The sequence below is a fragment of the Dryas octopetala genome, chromosome 7, assembly GCF_963921425.1.
Source record: "Dryas octopetala chromosome 7, drDryOcto1.1, whole genome shotgun sequence".
NCBI lineage: Eukaryota > Viridiplantae > Streptophyta > Magnoliopsida > Rosales > Rosaceae > Dryas > Dryas octopetala.
In genome coordinates this window covers 2,010,617-2,026,587 of record NC_141372.1, presented here as the reverse complement: position 1 = coordinate 2,026,587, position 15,971 = coordinate 2,010,617, and positions in this window count along the sequence as shown.

Below are 15,971 nucleotides of genomic sequence, written 5' to 3'. Positions count from 1 at the left end.
TGCCATTTCCTCCACGTTTCATTGCTGTTATGCTTTCTACTGATCCTCCTAGCCATAACCCTGAGTTTCTTGATTGGAATCACAAAGACAAAACCCTAAAGATTTGGATTCAATCTTCTCTTTCTGAAAGTGTTCTTCCTTATGTTGTTGGTGCTAAGTCTGCAAGGGATCTTTGGCTTAATCTTGAGAAACGTTTTTCAACTTTGTCTCAATCTCATGTGATTCAATTGCAAACTCATCAGGGCTCTAGGTTTATGCATGATTACTTACAAGAAATTAAGGAGATTTCTGATAGTCTTGCTGCTGCTAGTGCTCCAGTGGATGACACCACTATGATTGTTCATATTCTTAATGGTCTTAATGAGGAATATGATGGTTTTGGCACTTCCTTGAGGGTTAGAGCAACCCCTGCTACACCAGATGAAGTTCATGGTCTTTTATTGAGTGAGGAGATTGCTATTGAGCGAAAGAAACATGCTAAGGGTCTTCTTGAGACTCCAGTTCATGCCTTTGCTGCTCCACATTTCTCTGGTGGGTCTTCCAGTAACTCTAAAGGGAAGTATCAGGGCAGAGGCAAGGGTAAGATGTCATACAATGGGGGTAATCGATTCAACAACAACAACACTTTCAAGCCTTACTCTCCCTCTCCTCCTGTTGTCTCTCAATTCAGGTTTTCTCAACAATTTTCTCCATCTTTCAGCCCCAAGCCTGATGGCCAATTCAATGCCGGCTCTTCTTCTCTTCCTCTCAGCCAAACCAAGTGCCAAATATGTGGCAATGTTGGTCATGCTGCCATTGACTGTTACAATCGAATGAACAAGGCATTTCAAGGCCGAATTCCTACTGAGAAGCTCACTGCTATGGCTGCCACTCACGGACAAGGTTCCTCTTCCCAGCCTGCTTACTGGTTGGCAGACACAGGTGCTTTTAGTCATGTCACTTCTGACTGCTCTACTCTCAATGTGCATTCTGAGTATGATGGTCCAGACAAGATAGTCATTGGAGATGGTCAAGGTTTGCCCATCTCTAACATTGGTTCTACTACTTTACATACTTCCCATGCTAATTTTCAATTATCTAAAGTTTTGTATATTCCTAATATAGCCTACAATTTGTTGTCCGTCAATCAATTTGTCAAAGACAATAACTGTCTTATGATTTTTTATTCTAATTCTTTCTGTGTCAAGGACAAGACTTCGGGGAAAATACTTTTTCAAGGACCAGCTAGAGATGGCTTGTATCCTCTCCAGCCTTCTTCTTCTTCTGTCAAAGCTCTTCCTACAGCATTTATTATCAATAAAGCATCTGCCTCTACTTGGCATTCCAGACTTGGTCACCCTTTTATTCAAGTTCTTCATCGAGTCATTTCTACATGTCATTTACCAGTTTCTGATAATGTTCATAAACTTGAGTCTTGTGTGTCTTGTCCATTAGGTAAGAGTCATAAGCTTCCATTTTCTAAATCTGTTTGTAAATCCACTACTGCTTTGCAGCTTGTCCATATTGACCTATGGGGTCCATCTCCTGTTATTTCTTCCAATGGATATAAATACTATGCTAGTTTTGTTGATGATTGGTCTCGTTTTTGTTGGATTTTTCCACTTACTCGAAAATCAGATTTTTTTTTTTCTGTTTTTCAAATCTTCAAGGCTAAGGTAGAAAACTTGCTTGACTGCAAAATTAAAATGATCAGAACAGATGCTGGTGGGGAATTTACTTCCACTACTCTTCAGCAATTTTTAGCTCACCATGGCATTTCACAACAATTTTGTTGCCCTCACACTCCAGAGCAAAATGGAGTGGTTGAAAGGAAACATAGGCATATTATTGAACTCAGTAGAACAATTCTTGCACAGGCTGCTATTCCTTTCAAATATTGGGTTGATATTTATATTTCTGCAGTCTATGTTATAAATCGATTGCCTTCTCCTTCTCTCAATCACCTTTCTCCATATGAGCTCTTATTTCATCATTCTCCTGATTACACATTTCTTAGAACACTTGGTTGTGCATGTTTTTCATGGCTTAAACCCTACTCTTCCAACAAACTTGACCTAAAGAGGAAACCTTGTGTTTTTCTTGGATATAGTCTATCTCACAAGGGCTATAAATGTCTCAATCCTCTCACTGGTCGCATTTATATCTCGCGATATGTCATTTTTCATGAATCTTATTTTCCCTTCAAACATTCCTCTCTTGTTTCTTCTCCTCCATCTTCTCCCATTTATGTTCCAGATGTTATTGTTCCCATTCCTCATCCATTTAACCCTCCAAAAGTCCCACCTCCCACCCATACCTCACCTGCACATACCCCTCTCTCCCCTGTTCCTCTCTCACCTGCATCTGATCCACCTTCTCCTCATCTTTCTCCTCAACCTTCCCCACCTATGGCTAATCCTCCTTCTCCACCTGTCATTCGCCATCCCATGCAAACAAGGTCCAAGTCAGGTATTGTCAAACCCAAAATTCTTCATGCCACTCTTCATCCCTTAAATCCTGCTATTGAATCTAAGGTTATTGCTATTCCTTCTACTCCTATTTCCTTTACTCAAGCTGTCAAAGATCCTCTCTGGAGATCAGCTATGCAAACTGAATTTGATGCTCTCCAGGCCATTGGCACTTGGTCTTTAGTCCCATATCACTCATCTATGCACCTTGTTGGTTGTAAGTGGGTTTATAAGGTGAAGCTTAAGGCTGATGGCACCCTAGAAAGGTATAAAGCTCGTTTAGTGGCCAAGGGTTTTCATTAGACTTCTGGCATTGATTATACTGAGACATTTAGTCCTGTTGCTAAGCCTGCTACTATTAGGTTTCTTCTGTGTCTTGCAGTCCAATTTGATTGGCCTATTAAGCAACTTGATGTTACCAATGTCTTCTTGCATGGTCACTTAAAGGAACAGGTTTTTATGGTTCAACCTCAGGGCTTTGTTGATCCTGCTAGACCCCATCATGTTTGTCATCTTCAAAAGTCTCTTTATGGTTTGAAGCAGGCACCAAGGGCCTGGTATGACGAACTTATGCAAGCCCTTCTTCTCCTTGGTTTTGTCACCAGTTACGCAGACACTTCTCTCTTCATTCGAGCTCAGGACACCATCACTTATGTCCTTGTTTATGTTGATGATATCTTGATCACTGGTAAGTCTCTCCAATTTTGCAATGACCTTATTCATCAATTGCAGTATCAGTTTGCTATGAAGGATTTAGGATCTCTTCATTATTTCTTGGGTCTTGAAGTTGCTCGCACTGCTAATTGTCTCTATCTTACACAACACAAATACACTTATGATTTGCTAGTTAGGAATGATATGGTTGGTTCCAAACCAGTGGCTTCTCCCACTTCCTCTGACAGATTAGATGCTGACACTGGTGATTTTTTGCTTGATCCTACACCATTCAGATCTATTGTTGGTGGACTTCAGTATTTGACTTGGACAAGACCAGACATCAGTTTTGCTGTTGGTCAGCTTTGTCAGTTCATGCATACTCCCAGGACCTCCCATTTAATTGCTGCCAAAAGAGTGCTTAGATATCTCAAAGGAACAATTAGTTATGGTCTTCATTTTACCAAAGGTTCTCAGTTACTTACTGCTTATTCTGATGCAGATTGGGCAGGATGTCCTATTGATCACAGATCTACCACTGGCTTTTGTCTTTATTTTGGCTCTAATTTGATATCCTGGTCTTCCAAGAAGCAACCAACAGTTGCTAGATCTTCTACAGAGGCCGAATATCGAGCCTTGGCCAGTACAGCGGTTGACATCATATGGCTCTGTCAATTAATGAGAAACATGCATTTTTACTTAGCTGCAACTCTTCTTATTTTGTGTGATAATCTTAGTGCTATGGCTCTCGCTTCAAATCCTGTTTTTCATGCTAGGACCAAACACATAGAGGTGGATTATCACTTTATTAGGGAGCTAGTTACTTCTCATGCAGTTTCTCTTTCTCATGTTTCTACTACAGACCAAACTGCTGACATTTTCACTAAACCAGTTCCCATTGCTTGCTTTCAATATCTTACATCCAAGCTAAATGTGTTGTTTAACCCCTTTACCTTGCGGGGGGATCATAAGCTACTATGTTCACATACTGAAGCTCAAGATGTTCACGATAAGAATGTGCACAGGAAGGCAGCTAATCAAGGCTTGATACAGCAAGCAATTAACTGAGCCATGTGGCAGTTTGTTATTAGTTCAGATAGTTAGATTAGTTAGCTAGCACCAGCTGTGATTCCAACTGTTAGAATTAGTTGTAAATTTATATAAACCCTTATGTAATTATTATTCAATTAATGAAATAGTTTTCATCTAAATTTCTCAATCTTTCTCTTGTTTCTCTCCAAGATTTTCTCTGTCTTCATTTCTCTTCTTGTTAGACTCTAGAAAAACAAAATTTAATGGACTAATATCGAAATCACAAAAAAAAAAAAAAAAACTTTATGTTGGGGCAGGCCCTTTGTTCTTACTAATGAAATCAGTTTGTATATAAAAAAAATAAAAAAAAGCAATGACATAACCAACATCACAACACATTCACTTGTTATTTATCTAGATTTTTACATATTTAATAGAAAAACCACTTCCACAAGTAATACAAATATATATTTTTTGGATGGGCCCCCCTCGACGATGATGATGGGCCTGGGCGGTCGCCCTCAGCGCCCTCCCTCAGAGCCGGCTCTGATTGTATACAATAATATATGGGGATGATGACACCAGAAATGATGTTTGAGCTAGGCTTTTGTAGACCCATTTCTTGGCTTAACGATTGCATGCAAAGGGTGGAATTTGCGAGTGATGAGATCAACAGTGTCTTCATTTTCTTCTTCTCCATCTCTCAGCTTCCACTGAAACTTCTGCACCAACCTACCAATACGTACTTGTGCATGCTATTAACATCCCCTGAAGAGCACCAGCACACACCCTCTTTCCACCCCCAAAAGCCATGGTCTTGTACAAATCCATTGCAATATTTTTCGCGTCCAAAAACCTCTCAGGCTTCCATTCTTGAGGGCTTTCCCATTGATTTTTGTCATTGTTACACCCGTAAACATTAATAGCAATCTGCACAGATTAAAGCAATTTATTCATCAAAAGCTTAATTAATTGATAACCATATATATTTATAAGAGAAATTAAGCTAGCAAGCATATCAAACCTGTGTTCCAGCAGGAATATAGTAACTTCCTGACTGGGTATCTTCATGTGCATATCTCAAAGGAAGTGTTGGAACTGGACTGTGTACCCCTAAAGTTTCATGGAAAACACTGGTCAGGTATGGCAGCTGGGACAAGTGTTCCTCAATAACTTTAAGCTTGTCCGATCCACAAACATTTTGGATCTCCTCATACAGACGATCCTACAATATAATTAAGGGATATAAGATTTGAATTCAGAATCTCATGCATCATGTATGCAAACAAAACTCTGATACTATATTAAACAATCACTAAACTATAAAATGTTAAGCTAGTAATAAATGAGTCAACAATATATATCAAATTTACGATATATAAAAAATGTAAAAATTAATTAATGACTGATATGAAGTTCCTGTCGCTTTGGATCTCTAGCGAGATGATACAGAGCCCATTCTGTTGTCGAGGATGTAGTATGCGTTGTCTGAATAATTGTCTCCCAAACCAACATAGTTATTTGGTCCATTGTTAGCGTTTTGGCTTCAGCAAGCAAGTAGTCTATATAACAATTCACATCCTCTCCCGAAGCAATTCGTTTCTTCTGGTGATCGATGAGGGTGTTCATTACTGCTTTCTCTCCAATCCACGTCAATGGTACCCTGCTCTATGTCGAGCACTAGAACCTTAAACATCTCATATCTTGACAATCTAGTACCAAGCTCCTCCACATACATGGACTCTTCCACGTCCTTTCCCAAGGCCTGCAATCTGCATTGTATATATTGTTGGTGTGAGTCAACACGTGTGATTATTGTGTAATTATTAGAATTAATTAGGTGGTTTATTAATTCCTGTATTTTAGTTATAGGCCCATGTATATAAACCACACTTTGTGGTCTTAATCAATTAAGCAGAAATAATATTGAAACCCTAAACCTAAACCTTCTCTGTACATATATATCCCATTAATTATGTAATTAATCAAGTTTGTACCATGTTCTTGATGTTCTATTTGTAATGTCCTACTGTCAAATTAAGTCCAAGCACGTACCAAACAGAATTAGGAATTAAGAAACTCACTTGCTTTAATGAAACTCTAAAGAAGGTCTAACTCAAATATCTTCTTGAAATCTATAGCTTCTTGAGGGGACTTTTTTATATGAGCGTGTAAACGGCTTGAAACATTTTCTCTCATAATATCTCTATGAATTCGGTGTTGTTTCTGAATATTATTTGTGAGTATTAAACAAAAATTAAGTAGTATGCACAAATTTAAGTGAAAACAGAAATTGTAACATTAATAAACCTGAGCATTAACTCCAAGAACATTTGTGAGTAAGTATCTCTTTATTATCTTTTAGAAATCATTGTAGTCACTTATTGCAACCATACATTTATTGAAAGTAATAAACATTAGTGACTCGGATATATGTTTCTTTGAAATGGAGGAATGTTTGGTCAACAGGGCCTGAAACAAGTATTAGATCAGTAGAAAGTTGTGACCATATATATACACATACAAAGACAATAATAATAATAATAATAATAATAATAATAACAAAAGACGAAACAAAGTGGCTTATGTATCTTGATTTATAACAGAGGTGTACAACAGGCCGGCCCGAGAATCGGCCCATTCGTGTTTCGTGTCATGCTCGGGACGGCCCATTTAATAATCTTAAGTCCAGCCCAATTATTTTATACTTTAAGCCCAGTCCAACCCATGGCCTAGCTCATAACGGGTCGTGTCGAGCTCATGTCGGCCAGGCTAATTCGATTAATTATTTTAAGTTTCTATTATTATTTAATAAATTAAATAAATAATTTTTCAAATTAATCAACAATGTCAATATAAATTTTTTAAAATTAGCAATTAATAAGAAATAAGTTTGTAATTAAATATATAATTGTATTTAGTTTTTTGGAAATATTTTTATTTATGAAATTTAAAATTAGTCTTTAATTTTAAAAAAATAATTGAGAAACTAGTATAAAATTAAAAAACCTTAGTTCAGTCCGGCCCATAAGTACGGGTTGGGCCAGGCTGACTTTAAACAGGCATTTATGGGCCGGGTCGGGCCGACTTTAAACCGGCTGTACCCATTCTGGACTCGGCTCAATGTACACCTCTAATTGATAATGTTAAAACTTAAAAGAGGTACCTCTTTAGCAACGTGGGTAGAATGCAAGCACCGACCCTGGTAGAAAAGATAGGCCCATAAGTCTCAGTCCACCTTGTAAAGGTCTTGTAGGGCTTGTTCTCCCTCAGTTGCAGCACATTCCCTATCACCGGAAGCCCAGGAACCACTGCACAGTCACAATGCACACACACCCAATTCCAAGTTACCCAATACACTCCCAACTCATCATTTTATTTTCATTCATAAATTCTCAAAAATCAATGACAGGTAAAACAAAAAGAAGCCATGAAGTTTAAGGAAAATTTTAAAAATTAGTTCTTTTTTGTTACCTTTAAAAATTTTTAGCTAATTTCTTTTCAAGTTTTAAAAATTTGACTCTGAAGTGTTTAGACACCTCTCAATTAGTGTTCAAATTCTGTTGTGTTGAGTGGTGCTCGAGGGAATCCAAATACGACTTGAAGAGAGCTGGAACACTACAGAAAGTTAGATTTATAAAAATATTAAGACAAAGAATTAGAAGTACCTGGCACACAGGAGGGAGTTTGGCAAATGCACTCTTCTTGTCCTTAGTAAAGTTGGTAACGATGAATCCTTTGATGTAATACGGGAAGAGCAAAGACAGAGCACCCAGTGCAAGTGCAACAGGGATGGCATTGGCAAATGGCATTGCTTGAAAATCTTGAAGGATATGTTGTATGCTGGCCATTGATGAGTTTCAGTTTCGGAGAAGTGAATCAAAGGGATATGAGTTCTTGGGAATGCTTTTGAAACATGCAAATTGCAATCACTTAATAATAACTGATAAAGGGTCAGGAATGTGCCCACTGTGTGAAAGATAGGGTGGTTTAACCCAACATCATGTATAGTTTTTTAGCTTATATCTAATTATGTCTTTTCCATTTCGATTGAGTGATTTGAATATTGGCCATATTCCTAAAAATAAGTTGGTTAGTCACTAACATGGCATCATCCTGGGCCTAGCCTGTGTTACCCTTTCAGTATTTCTTTAATGAAACTTACCTTGGCCCAAAAAAAGGAAAGTCACCATGATGATTCAGCATGCATATACAAAATTCATTTTTAAAAAGTATGAATTAAAAAAAATTGCTTAAGAACAGACTGTTCCCATCGGATTATTCGGATTAGCATTTCTCTAACTTAATTAAACTCCCTGCAGGTCAATGATAATAATATCATAAACCATCTCACATGTGAAAACTGAGTAATATACGGAAGAATTGAAGATTAATAATAATAAAGACTACCAATAATTTGCACATAATTTAATTTCTTGTTAAAAAAATTCATTTTTTCTCAGGTGAAGGCCATTTGACCCATTTCAATTATGTACCCTAGCTTCGGCCCATGGGCAATTGATGAGTTGATTCGGTGTGTCGCAACAACTTGTACCTGGCCCAAAGTATTTTCGTGCAAGCTTGAGCTGGATTATGCATGTTGTTCTCCTGTTATAGCCCATAATTTATGATGAGGCTTGCATTTAACATTTAAGAAAAATCCATATCAGGACAAAAAAAACAGAAAGAAAAATCCACATCCAAGTCCAGCCTGAATATACGAAAGTTGGGCTAAGGCCCCCATGCTGATCAGTAGTGACATTAATTTGTAGGATATTATTGCACTTGCATATATCCAAGGTTAATAGTCATTTTACACCATTGCCTATGAGGCTATGACCCGTGTGTCACATTATTTTGATAAATTAAGGCATCAAATTTTTAAACATAGATCAATGTAGATCAATTTCTAGAATTTCATCTAAATTTATGTCTAAAAGTTCATATGAGAGGAAAATAGAGATACACTTCCAAAATATTACATGGGTTACTCATATTTTAACATTACCAATACTTGTCCTCTTTCTCAAAATTTAAGATATAAAAGTAAATAAAATTTGATCGAATTGAGAGTGAATTGGGACGAACCCATGAGACCACATAAAGCTTTGAACATTGTCCACTTTGTCCTCACATGAAGAATGCGTGAAATATTTTGAACAAAACTTTGGATGAAACCTTAAGAAATGGGCTCATATTTACTTATTTTTAAAAGTGTAATAACTTTATTTATCAAATTTTTAATTGAGAGACAATTTAACACCCGGATCATAGTTGAAGGGATAAAATAACTATTAAATCTATATAAAATATTAAACTTTGGAAATCAAAGACATCCACCCACAAACACTACACACTCGGCATGGTGAATGGTATAATATGGAGACTCGAGGACCAAAGTCACCAAACACAGAGATGTTTTAAGCATCTATATCTTTGTGCCTTGCGGTAGCCCCACTACTAAAATCTAAATATATGACTGAAGTTATATAGATGATCATGGTAGCCGATGAACTTACTTTTAGGTAAAGAAAAATTTGTTTGCCCAAAAAAGAGGTGAAGGGAAATTTGAATGGAATTGACATCATGGTTCAAGGGACAGACAATTAGGGTCATTCAAGGAAGAAAAATACTCAAAGTAACACCAGCCAGTATTCAAAAAGCCAAAGGGCTCTCTCTGCTACTCATGTAGAATTGAAAGCAGTAGTCCCCACTTTCCATTAAGAAAGCTGAGGTGGTGTTTGTCACTTTGTGCTCCAAAAACCAAAAACATATCAACCTACAATTACTAAGGAGTCAAAGGACACTCTGGACCACAGGTCCACAAGGATATATGCTATTGCTTGCTGATCAACACCATGCAACGTGTCACGGGCTCACTTTTTACGCAGCGGAATTTGCCCGTGCGGCGCCAAGATTCCTCTGAATCAAGGCCAGCCATCCTTTCCCTTTACTCTTTTCAAGATTTAGACCCATCTGTTTCCTTCTTGAGGTTTGCCAACAAGAACTACTCATCTCGAGTCTCGCTCGTAGCGACTATACGATTGCTTCCTTGTGTCAAGGTTCTCAGCCAGGACACTCGCCCGATCGATAGGTTCTTATGACGCCGGCATTCCATTCTCCACATGTCGGGTCTTGCTTCGTTCCCACATTTCATTCGTCTTGGTACTAAGGGCTAGCTCGCGCCCATAGTCCTTTCCTCAAGTTGAACATGCAAGCAAACTTGCAAGCATGCCACCCGAGTGAGCAACTCTTCTCCGATGCCCCACATTAACTTCTCTCGTTGGCACGGGGTCGCCCCTTCCCGTGCCTGCTAGCATCATATATTGCGCATGGCCGAACCCAAGCCAATGCCCTCGTTGAGTACTACATGGCCAATGTGCACCATGAAGTCTCCAGGAGTTCACATCTAGTTGGCATGATGTGTATACGGCGCGGCATAAGGAAATTCCCCTTGTAGCCTCGTGTGCGCGCGCCCAGCGCAATACAAGCACTCCCGCTCGCTTGTACTGTCCGTGGGACCTCCTGTCCCACGGAGACACATGACCGCCCTCCGGAAGTCATGTGCCCGCCCCCTAGGTCCCCTCCGGTTCCTAGAGTAGCTCGCTTAACGCTCCATGGGTGTGGGCGCCGGGGGTGGTGGAGAGCTTGACACCATGTCTCCCCCTAAAGAGCATTTTATGCCTTTCTTCACAAAACAGGAGGAAACATCAACATGCGCGAGGAGTCATAATTGGCCATAATTAATTCATCCGAACTCCGAATGACAAACCGTCAGTTGCGTTGGACTCGTTTCGACCTCCTGGATTTACCGGTATTTTTAGATTTCCCAAATTCCAACCGGAAGACCCCGAAACAGCCAAATTACGAAATTACCCTTCCACGCGCGCAACCTGGCCTCTTCGCCAAACGGATGCCATTCTCTTGGCATTTGGCCCTCCATACTTCACATTAATGTCACGGAAGCACAACTCTATGTGCGGACCGTGACATCCTCCCCCACTTATCTTGTCGATGTCCTCATCGACATGCCTCCAGTTTTGCTCCAAAATGCTCTCTAGGTCTTCTCGCTTCAATAGGGTTAATGACAACGAGTACTGTCCCTCTACCTCTGTAGAATCACCTCTGTGACGACCTTCTCGCGCCCACTCTTGGACTTGGCCAAAGACATGTACTGAAGCATTCCCCTAAGCATCATTCTCCTCAGCCTGAACTCATCATTCCACGATTCCACCACTTACTTGCCCACTTTGCTCCTCCGAGCTTGGGTGTATCCACTCTTGGATAGGGTTGTACCCACCGTACTCCTTAGATTGCTCCTCTGAGCTCCAATAAGTCCACTCGAGGACATAAAATTTCTCCCATAGCTGTTTGATGGCTCCTCTGAGCATAAATGAGTTCACTCCTGGACTTGGAGTCGCAAATACATCTTGTTCGACTCATTCAAAGAGAGATGCACCCCGCCGGGTGTAGCTTAAAAGCTAACCGCACTCCTCTGCGGCACCCTCATGCTCATTCGTAGTGGAAAGAACTCATTGCACTTCGGCTTTGTTGGTTCCTTCCCCATCTCGTCACTTCTTCGTCTTTCTGGTCTTCATTGGCACTTAATTGCCCCATTTGCTGGCACCAGTCAACTCCTTGACACAACCTTCGTACCACAAGGCTTCGTCCTCTCACATACTAGACCCCGTAGCAGAAGTCGTGCTCAAGTTACTGAGCTGAACAACCCCTGTTGTAGTTTCACCCTCGCGGATCCACTTACCAGCACTCTTCTTTCATCCCTCGATGTGTATTTGTCTCTCATAATGCACCTCTGTGCGTTTGTCTCTGATGTGCTCTCGTGGGCTCCCCCACTTAAGCTGGGATGTACTTGTCCCCATCTGCCTCTTGATGTGCACCTCCGTGCGTTCCTTGTGTTTACATTTGTGGGCTCCCCCACTTTTGCTATCAGCATTCCTGTCGATAGCCTGCTTGTTGAAGCTCCATACAAACTCCACTTGATGTCCATGTAACTGTCTCGCAAGTTCTGAAGGAAGTGCGCCCCTCTGGGCGAGGTTCTCTAACCTACTACACTCTTGTAGCACCCCGCTTACACAGCTCAAGTGATCCACCGCATGTCTCTCAAGTAGAGCAAGCATGAACTCTGTCTGCTTCGTTGTTTCATGTGTACTCGGCCCTCGTAGCCTTTGCTTCAGTGTACTTGGCCCTCGTGGCCTTTGCTTCAGTGTATTTGGCCCTCGTGGCCTTCACTTCAGTGTATCTGGCCTTCGTGGCCTTTGCTTCTGTGTACTTGGCCCTCGTGGCCTTCAGTTGTTGAGTACATGGCCCTCACAGCCTTTACTTCTATGCACCTGGTCCTCGTGACCTTTGCTTCAATGTATTTCGCCCTCGTGGTCTCATGTTGGCTCTTTCACCTCTTGTTTTTCTCTTTCTCAGGCTTTTTGCCTTCGTTGTGCTCAGTATGTTGCCTCTTGCAACTTTCGTGTAGCTCGTCCACTCTTGTGCAGCTCCTTGCTCCCTTATGTGCCTCCGCACTAGGGTACCTTCGTTTCAACTGATTTGCACAATGTTGGCCTCTTTGCTCGTCTTGATGTCTCGATAAGATCGTTGGCAACCATATGACAACTGTCGTGGCTTACATGAACTCGACTATCACAAGAGCAGCACAGCAATGCGGCTTACAAGGTACCTCTGAACCCATGCGCTCCTCTAGCGGCTTACATGCTTCAATAGATCAATGCGCCACTGCGACGGCTTATAAGAATCTAAGGAAGAATGCGCAACTTCAACTCTCAAGCTCTTGTGACTCCTCCTTGCACAATGCACTAGTCTGTCATAGGTGTCAACGCTTCCGTTCAGCATGTCTCTCCATTGGGGCTTCACTCTAGCCCATTTTCTCATTGGCTGCCTCTGCACGCCGTTCTCTTACTTGCTCAGTGCCTCCGCACAATGTTCTCTTGCTTGTTTGGTGCCACCGCACATTGTTCTCTCGCTTGTTTAGTACCTCTGCACATTGTTCTCCTGCTTGTTTAGTGCCTCTGCACATTGATCTCTAGCTTGCTCATAGGGCTGTGTCTCTATAGCCCATCCATCTGTTTCAATTTGCCCTCTGTGGGCTTCTCTTTGCCTCACTCTTTGGCCTTGGGGTTCTCTTTCACTTAAAGATGTTGCCCCGCTCGACATCTCTGTATGATAGCACCATTCAAGTTAGCGTCGTCCTCAACTTGGCCACTCTTGACCAACTAGGCTCTGATACCAACTGTCACGGGCTCACTTTTTACGCAGCGGAATTTGCCCGTGCGGCGCCAAGATTCCTCTGAATCAAGGCCAGCCATCCTTTCCCTTTACTCTTTTCAAGATTTAGACCCATCTGTTTCCTTCTTGAGGTTTGCCAACAAGAACTACTCATCTCGAGTCTCGCTCGTAGCGACTATACGATTGCTTCCTTGTGTCAAGGTTCTCAGCCAGGACACTCGCCCGATCGATAGGTTCTTATGACGCCGGCATTCCATTCTCCACATGTCGGGTCTTGCTTCGTTCCCACATTTCATTCGTCTTGGTACTAAGGGCTAGCTCGCGCCCATAGTCCTTTCCTCAAGTTGAACATGCAAGCAAACTTGCAAGCATGCCACCCGAGTGAGCAACTCTTCTCCGATGCCCCACATTAACTTCTCTCGTTGGCACGGGGTCGCCCCTTCCCGTGCCTGCTAGCATCATATATTGCGCATGGCCGAACCCAAGCCAATGCCCTCGTTGAGTACTACATGGCCAATGTGCACCATGAAGTCTCCAGGAGTTCACATCTAGTTGGCATGATGTGTATACGGCGCGGCATAAGGAAATTCCCCTTGTAGCCTCGTGTGCGCGCGCCCAGCGCAATACAAGCACTCCCGCTCGCTTGTACTGTCCGTGGGACCTCCTGTCCCACGGAGACACATGACCGCCCTCCGGAAGTCATGTGCCCGCCCCCTAGGTCCCCTCCGGTTCCTAGAGTAGCTCGCTTAACGCTCCATGGGTGTGGGCGCCGGGGGTGGTGGAGAGCTTGACACCATGTCTCCCCCTAAAGAGCATTTTATGCCTTTCTTCACAAAACAGGAGGAAACATCAACATGCGCGAGGAGTCATAATTGGCCATAATTAATTCATCCGAACTCCGAATGACAAACCGTCAGTTGCGTTGGACTCGTTTCGACCTCCTGGATTTACCGGTATTTTTAGATTTCCCAAATTCCAACCGGAAGACCCCGAAACAGCCAAATTACGAAATTACCCTTCCACGCGCGCAACCTGGCCTCTTCGCCAAACGGATGCCATTCTCTTGGCATTTGGCCCTCCATACTTCACATTAATGTCACGGAAGCACAACTCTATGTGCGGACCGTGACACAACGCATCAACTATCGTGGTTCGAACTGTGCTGCATAATTTATGACATTCAACCACAAAAGGAAAAAAAAATATTGTATATTCACAAATCTCAATTAATTTGGTACTTTTCAATTGTCATGCATGCTATATTGCTATGAGTCTATGACTTAATGAGTAATGGCTATGTCCAACGAACATCGTAATAAACGAAACAATAAAAAAATAAAATGAAGGAAAGAATCTAATTTTGGGAATGAGGAAACAGATAGGGTAAAAGCCAAACTATCAATCTAATTTTCCAACAGAAGCTTCTCACTCACTCACTTACTCACTCACTCACTCACTCAAGCTCTTCTGACTGACTGACTTTGAAGAAAGGATGGCAAAATGTGTTTTTTTTTTTAATAAGACTTTTCATTGGAATTGGATCCACGTATATCGGACTAATTTAATTATATATATATCACCAGAAACAAAAGAAAAAAAAAAACATTTGGTCATAGAACATGGTAATTTGGTATATACTCGTAATAGGCACAAAGAAAACATAAACGTTAACGTAGCATCTCAGCAACAAAGAAAACAAATATAAGACACATGGTATAAACCTTTCAGAAAGGGCATTAATTCCCCACCTATCGTAACGTATTTTTTTTATTTTTTTTATACAAAAGAAAAAAATCCTATCTTATTTCGGTTAGGCATTTGGCAAATTAAGTGTTAGAAGCATTAATATTTAATTTATACAAGAAATATATATGCCCTTTTAAGTTGAATCGGCTTTTTAAAATGTTTTAGGGTTCTGCATTACTTTATTATTTTTGCATAAGATTATATTTTGCGTCCATAGATATTGATCAGCTATTAGATTATTCACTCAGCCTTTGGCCCTCTTTAAGCGTCTTCATGTCTAGTGTCCATATGAAGACCATGTTATGTCTTCTAATGAGGTGTCTCTTGCTTTAAAAAATAACTTAATCAAAAAATTTTAAAAATAGTTTGAAACTAGTGAGAAATTAGTTGTTACTTTTAGTCAAAGTCAGAACGATTTCTCATTGCAGCCTATGCCAACCTAATGGGAAATTAGCATTGAAAAACCTCATGAGGTCAAATTGGTCAATCCGTCGAAAAGTCCAAATAAGCGAATTCCGTGGAAGCTCATTTGTTATCTTTATCAACCATATTTTTTATTTTTTTGAAAAAAGTTCATTATGGATTAGAAATCATATAATTTAATATATGGTTACTGTATTATATTACAAAAAGCAAAAATCATTTTAGTTGACCACCTTTCCAAACGGTGACAGCTAACTTAGCAGGGGACACCTGCGCAGGTCCAGTACATGCATGATGTGCAATTCAGTTTTGATATTGGTTTATTGGTTCATTTTAATGCGTAATTATGAAGAGAATCATCGAAATTTGCTAGTGCCTTAGGGTATCTGATAATAAATGGGTATTAGATACTTG